This window comes from Myotis brandtii, unplaced genomic scaffold (assembly GCF_000412655.1).
Source record: "Myotis brandtii unplaced genomic scaffold, ASM41265v1 scaffold786, whole genome shotgun sequence".
Taxonomy (NCBI): domain Eukaryota; kingdom Metazoa; phylum Chordata; class Mammalia; order Chiroptera; family Vespertilionidae; genus Myotis; species Myotis brandtii.
Genome location: NW_005371157.1, coordinates 166017 through 173565, shown reverse-complemented (window position 1 = coordinate 173565; position 7549 = coordinate 166017). Strand labels below are relative to the sequence as shown.

Sequence of the window (7549 nt, the reverse complement as noted above, 5' to 3'; positions counted from 1 at the left end):
CCCCTCTCCCCTGAAATGCCAGCCACTGAGCAAGAGGACACGGTGGGCAGGAGAGGTGTCGCTATGGGCTCCACCGCAGGCGAGGATGCCCTCCAGGGGCGGGGGCACAGATGTTGGGGCGAAGCAGAGCGAGAGGCCTGGGAGCAAACCCCACTGAGAACGCAGAGAAGGCGGCAGAGGCTCCCACAGGGAGAGGGACAGACGCGGGCGTCAGGAAGGGACACGCTCAGAGCAGGCCGCGGCGGGGCCCAGGCGCAGACGGGCCGGCCCTTGGTGGGTGTGAAACCCCATCTGAGGGCTGCAGTCAAGCCAAGGATGCGACGTCCCAAGAATAACAACAACACGGAGGACATTTAAGCTTGAACGGTGTGGAGGGCAAAGGGAGCTGAGTGGGAGTACAGTGTCCACACTTCACTTCAAGCTGCAACACAGGTTCCAGCACCGGGACCAGCTTCAGTGGCTCTCAACCTCCTGGCCCTTTAAATACAGTTCCTCATGTTGTGACCCAACCATAACATTATTTTCGTTGCTACTTCATAACTGTCATGTTGCTACTGTTATGAATCGTCATGTAAATATCTGATATGCAGGATGGTCTTAGGCGACCCCTGTGAAAGGGTCGTTCGACCGCCAAAGGGGTCTCGACCCACAGGTTGAGAACCACTGCTCTAGATGTGTGTATAGTAAACCTAGAGCCACCGCCACGAAACGAGGCAGAGCTGTGCCTGACACACGTGACAACCAATCATCAAAGACAGAATCCTGAGACACCTTCCCATAACCCACAGGGAGGCCCTGGCCGGTGGCTCAGTGGTTGGAGTGTCAGCCCTTAGACCGAAGGGTCTCGGGTTCGATTCCCAGCCAGGGGGCGGTTGGTCAATGTGTCTCTCTCTCTCTTTCCCCCCTCCCTCCCTTCCACTCTCTCTAAAAATTAATGGAAAAAATATCCTCAGGTGAGGATTAAAAATAAAAAAATAACCCACAGGAAGGTAAGAAATAAAAAAATAATAAAATGAGCCCTCGCCAGTTTGCTCAGTGGTCAGAGCACCGGCCTGCTGATTGAAGGATCGAGGGTTCGATTCCTGTCAAGGGCACATACTTCCCTCGGTTGCAGGCTCAATCCATCCCTAGCCCCGGTCGGAACACGCGTAGGTGTCACCCAGTGGATGTGTCTCTCTCACATCGATGTTTCTCTGACTCTCCCCCTCCCTTCCACTCTCTCTAAAAATCAATGGGAAAAATATCCTCAGGTGAGGATCAAAAAATAATAACAATAAAATGAGACTTATGCCCCAACATATTAACAGTTACTTTACCTTAAATGTAAATGGTCTAAATATACAAACTAATTGACAGATATGAACAGAGTAGATAAAGATGATACGATGTAACAACACGCTGACTATAAAACTCAATTCACGCAACTCAGTAGGTCGGTTACAAGTACACGGATGGAAAACATATGCCCCGATAGCACTCAGGACAGAAAAGTGGCTGCGTTCAGACAGACAGATGTCAGAGCAAAGAAAACTGCCAGAGACAAGGAGGGAACCACTAATGACATAGGGATCAATCCCCCGGAAGACGTAATCCGAATATTTACACACCACACAACAGAGGCTCAGCCTACTCGAGGCCAACACTGAGCTAAAGGGGGAAAACCGACAAATCCACCATCATACCGGCGGCCCCTGAACAACACGGCCTTGAACCGCTGGAGCCACTTACGTACGGATTTTTTCCAATAGGTGCTGCAAATGTGCCTTCTCTTCCTTGTGACTTTCTTAACATGCGCTTTCCTTGAGCTCACGTTATTGTAAGGATACAGTGGATAATACATATAACATACACAATACGCGCGGACGGACTGTCATGTCATCGGTAAGGCTTTCGGTCGGCAGTGACTGCGTGGAGGGTGGAGACTTGGACACGGCACTCTCAGCAGCTGCCAGCCCTCGGTCAGCGAGGCGACAGGAAAACATCCCGTCAACCAACAGGATCTCACTGACATAGGAGAGCACTGCCCCGAATAACCACCTTTTCCAGTTCCCATGGACCGTTCCCAGACACGGGCGCACAGAATACAGACCATATTCAGACCCTGACAAATTTAAAAGAAAACGAAACCACACAGAGTGCTCTGGCCATAATGGAGTCAGAGAACTCAGTAACAAAGGCGGCGGGAAAACCCATAACCTCTCAGAAACAACGACGCGGCTCTGAGTCATCTGTGGGTCAGAGAAGACATCGCAAAAGCAATCGAAACGCACGTGGATCTAAATGAAAACGGAAATACCGCACACAGACACATGTGGGCAGGCGAACTCGGTGCCGGGCGGGAAGTTACAGCACTAGGAACGCTTACAGCAGAAGAGAGGACATGTCTCAAATAAACACGCCAGTCTCCACCTCAAGAAACTCGGGAAAAAAACAGCAAAATAAACCCAAAGGAAGTAGAAGGAAGGAAATGATAGAGTAGCAATAAGTGCAAATGAAAATAGAAAAAGCCCTAACCGGTTTGGCTCAGTGGATAGAGCGTCGGCCTGTGGACTGAAGGGTCCCAGGTTCGATTCCGGCCAAGGGCACACGCCCGGATTGCAGGCTCGATCCCCAGTAGGGGGCGTGCAGGAGGCAGCCAATCAATGATTCTGTCACCATTGATTTTTCTATTTCCCTCTCCCTTCCTCTCTGAAATCAATAAAATAAATATTTTTAAAAAATAGAAAAAAAAACATAAAGAAGAACCAATGAAATAAAAAGCTGGATCCTCGGGGGGAGAAAATCAAGAAATCTGATAAACTTCTAGGAAGATGGACAAAAATGAAAAGGAAAGGAACAGAAGCTAAGGCCACTCTCACCACTCAGTTCAACATAACAGGACAAGTCCTCGTGCTGCACTAAGGCAAGAAGAAGAAGTAGAAGGCATACCCGTGGGGCAAGAATAAATGAGACTGTCCCTATCTGCAGATAACACGATGATTTATCTACAAAATCCCAAGGAATGTACGGGAAAGCCCTGGAACCAATAAGTATATTCCACATGGTCACCGGACACAAGGCTGAGACACAAAAATCAGTCCCGTTGCTGTACTAACGAGGAGCATTTGGAAATGGAAAATAAAAGCACAGTATCCTTTAAAACGGCTCCAAAGGAAATGAAATGCTTTAGTACAAATGTAACAAAGCACAGGCAGGATGCACAGGCTGACAGTCACAAAATGCCGGTCAGAGAGGACCTTCTAAACCAGCGGTTCTCAACCTGTGGGTCGTGACCCCTTTGGGGGTCAAACAACCCTTTCACAGGGGTCGCCTAAGACCATCGGAAAACACACATATAATTACATATTGTTTTTGTGATTCATCACTATGCTTTAATGATGTTCAATTTGTAACAATGAAAATACATCCTGCATATCAGATATTTACATGACGATTCCTAACAGTAGCAACATTACAGTGATGAAGTAGCAACGAAAATAATGTTATGGTTGGGGGTCACCACAACATGAGGAACTGTATTAAAGGGTCGCAGCATTAGGAAGGTTGAGAACCACTGTAAATGAAGACATACCATGTTCATGGACTGTAAGACTCACCACAACAGAGATGTCTATTCTCTCCAAATTGATCTGTAGTTTTAATAAAATTGCTATAAAAATCCAAGCAAAGTTTTTTTATAGACACAGACAAACTTATTCTAAAATTTATAAGGAAAGGCACCGTTCCGGGAATAACTAAGAAATCTTGAAATTGTTTTCATCTATATTAAGGCCTACTATATGGCTACAGTAATCAACACAGTGTGATACTGGCAGAGGAGAGACAGACAGATCAGTGGGTGGAACAGAGAACCCAGAAATAGAACCATACTGATTTAAAAAAAAAATTTTAAGTTATTGATTTTTTGAGAGAGAGAGAGAGAGAGAGGGAGGAAGGGGGGGGGATGAAGAAACATTGATATTTTTTTTGTTCCGTTCATTTATTCCTTCCTTGGTTGATTCTTCTATGTGCCCTGACTGGGGACTCAACCAGCAACCATGACCTATCGGGACAATGCTCCAACCAACTGCGCTGCCCGGCCAGGGCCGACCCCACTGATTTTTGACTAAAGGTGCAAAAGCAAGTCAATGGAAGAAAGACAGTCTTTTCAACAGATGTTACTGGAACAATTTAATATACATAGGCCAAAAAAAAAAAAAAAGGGAAAAGAAAAGAAAAAAAACCCTTCACCTTATACAAATATTAATTCAAAATGCATCAGGGACTTAAATGCAATATGTAAAACTATAAAACCTTTAGAAAAAAAATAGGAAATCTTTGGGCTCTATGGCTAGACGAAGTGTTTTGAGACCTGACATCAAAAGCATGAGCCATAAAGGGAAAAACTGATGAAATGAGCTCATTAAAAGGGAAAACTTGGCTCCCTGAAAGTCGAGGGGATGAAAAGTCACCCTAGACCAGCGGTTCTCAACCTGTGGGTCGCGACCCCTTTGGGGGTCGAACGACCCTTTCACAGGGGTCGCCTAAGACCATTCTGCAGATCAGATATTTACATGACGATTCCTAACAGTAGCAACATGACAGTTATGGAGTAGCAACGAAAATAATTTTCTGGTTGGGGGTCACAACATGAGGAACTGTATTTAAAGGGCCAGAAGGTTGAGAACCACTGCAGACAGACCGGGAGAAAATACTTGCAAACCACGTATCTGTGCCGGGTGGCACCGAGCTCACGGAAAGGCGTTCCACACTGCGACCCACGAGGGCAATGTGGTCACACAGCAGCGCGGCGGCACTCACACCTACAGACGCCTGGACTGAAGAGGCGACACCGGTGGCCAAGTGCCGGCGGGAGTGTGGAGAAGCCGGCTCACTCCCCCAGGGCTGGTGAGGGTGTAAAACGGTGCACCACTTTGCAGACAGTGTCCTCACAAAACTGAACATGCAGCCCAGCCGGTGTGGCTCGGTGGTTGAGTGCTGACCTATGCACCAGGAGGTCAAGGTTTTGATTTTTGATTCCCAGTCAGGGCACATGCCCGGGTTGTGGGATTGATCTCCAGTGGGGGGCATGCAGGAGGCCGCCGATCCATGACTCTCTCATCATGGATGTTTCTCTCTCCCTTTCCCTTCCTCTTTAAAATCAATAAAAAAAATTTTTTTTTTAAAAAATCAATGGAAAAACATCCTTGGGTGAGGACTAACAAAAATAAATAAATAAAAGGAAAAAGAAAATCACAAAAAACTAAAAAACAAAACTGAACATGCAGCTACCATACAACTGACCAATTTTATCCCGGATACACGAAAACTGATGTACATACCAAAACATGTACAGAAGTGTTCACAGATTTGCTCATACGAGACAGAAACGGGAAAGGACCCAGATGTTCCCCAACAGGTAAACGGTGCACGGTGGTAAATCCACACCACGGATGCTGATCAGCAATAAAAAAACAGAAACGTCTGGTGATTGACACATGAAACAACGTGGGTGAATCCCCAGGGAGTTCAGCTGAGTGCGAAAAGCCAATTCCAAAAGATCACATTTTGCCTGTTTTGCGTATATAATATCCTTGAAGTGGCAGAAGTATACAATCGAGAGCAGACAGGTCAGTGCCAGGGCAGGGAGTGGCTATAAAAGGCAACATGAGGCAGCCTTAAGGTGATGGAATGTTCTGTACCTTTCCCCACGTCAACATCCCGGCTGCAACGCTGCACTGCAGTTTCGCAAGATACTTCCACCGAGGCTGACTAGGTGGAGGGGACATGATGTCTGTATTATTTCTTACAACTGCATAGGACTCTGTGATTATTTCAAAATTAAAAAAAAAAAAGACCAGGTTCCCAGCTCTGCCACCTACTAATTAGGTAACTGGCCTTGAATTGAACCCCCGATCTCCGAATTCTCCTGGCTAAATGGCACGGAGCCAGCGGAAGTGCCATGGGAGGTGAATGCGGGTGTGAGGGCCTGGCCATGAGCTTGGCGCGCAGCTAGCGCTTTACAAACAGCCTGTTGCCACGAGACCTTCCTTAGGCACAAATACTGTTCTGAACAGCGTCATTCCACTGTCCCCCAGCGAAGCCACCCCAAGCCTCTCCCCTGAGGGATCCGACCGAACGAGCTACTGAAATAGTCCCAAGAAATGAAGTGAGCTTCACACTAGGAACTGCAATTAGTGAAAATCGTGGGAAGGAAACTGGGTGCTGGTTCAACAATCCCGTGTGTGTTGCTAAGTCAGTGAGGCTCATGTTTCTATGCGTCGGGAAAAGCTTAAGACTGAGCTTCCTAAAACACATTTCCACACCGATCCAGACGAAGATTCTGTGTTTTCCAAAGTATCTTCTCTGCCTCTCGAGTTTAAAGGAACGAGGAGACAGTCGGCCGGATCTTTGTGCCCGGCTTGGAGGCCAGAAAAGCAGCAGAAAGCATCGCTGGCGGGGGACACAGAAAGACAATCAAGTGCACTTTACCCCAGAGGACGAGGGGAATTTCAAACACACAGCGGTGGGTCCCGGAATCGCCCCGGGCACCCGGCCTCGGAGGGCTGGGCCGGCTGACTCACGAGGGGCTTTGGAAAGAGGTGACGAGGGAAGGGGAGGTTTTATCACTCAGGTCGCTCTCTCCCTGATCCTAAAAGGGCTATTTCTACGACAGTGAAATATTTCAGTAACAGACGCATCACGTGGGGATGCGGGCGCGGGACTCCGGATGCGGGCCTGGACGCTGGCAGCCCAGGGTCCCAGGATCCCAGCACCCAGGCCCCGGCGAGGAGCCCTAGCCGGCCAAGGCCAGAGCTTCCTGGGGGTGAGGAGGGAAAACGTGCCGGAGGGAAGGGAGCTACGCCCCTGTCTAACTTTAAGTCCCTCGGGCACACAAACCTCGCCTCCAGGCTGCGGCCTCTACCTCGGCTTCCAGACAACCCTCCTCAACCTGTAATTTGGTTCCCACCACCAGGCCTGGGGAGGGCGGTGAAGGGACAGGCAGGGGAGATGAGAACCTGAAACAAGGGAAATGGGTATCCAGGGGCATTCTGGGCGGGTCCCCCAGACCCCGCACACACAGGCTAGGGAGACACCGGGACCAGACTCTGTCCATCTATAGGTTTCTTGTTTTTCCCCCCAATAAATTGTAAGGAGTAAAATCGGAGCAAGAGACAGAGGAGAACCTGGAGACCCACGGCACCTAAGACGTGTATTAAAGGGAGGCGATTGTATCCGGACGCAAACAAACAAAGCAACTAGGTGCGCGCAGAGGGGGTGGGAACAGGCTGGTACCCGAGACGCGAGGGGTCATGGGTTCCCGGCTGATGCGGGGAGACATGCGCTCAAGCTCGGTCTCACCCGACGGCACCCCGCAGGGCGGCAGGGGCCCAGGTGGACGCTGGACCACCGATCGCTGGTGAGGCGGGGACGTCCAGGCGCCCCCATGTCCTACCAGGTACACGGCTGACCTTTTCCGGATAAACACTCGGCATCGAGGCTGCGGCCCGTTCCTCTCGCGTTCCCGGCGCTCGTCTACGCTCACCGGGAGGGCAGGGCAGGCTCCCCG

The 7549-nt window shown here is 49.2% G+C and overlaps 1 protein-coding gene across 1 annotated transcript in view; it reads right to left on the bottom strand.

Annotated features, from left to right (window-relative positions):
• Nucleotides 1-7549, bottom strand: part of GNA12 (guanine nucleotide binding protein (G protein) alpha 12) — a 68548-nt gene that overhangs the window by 37103 nt on the left and 23896 nt on the right. The gene's annotated exons all lie outside the window — the stretch shown is intronic.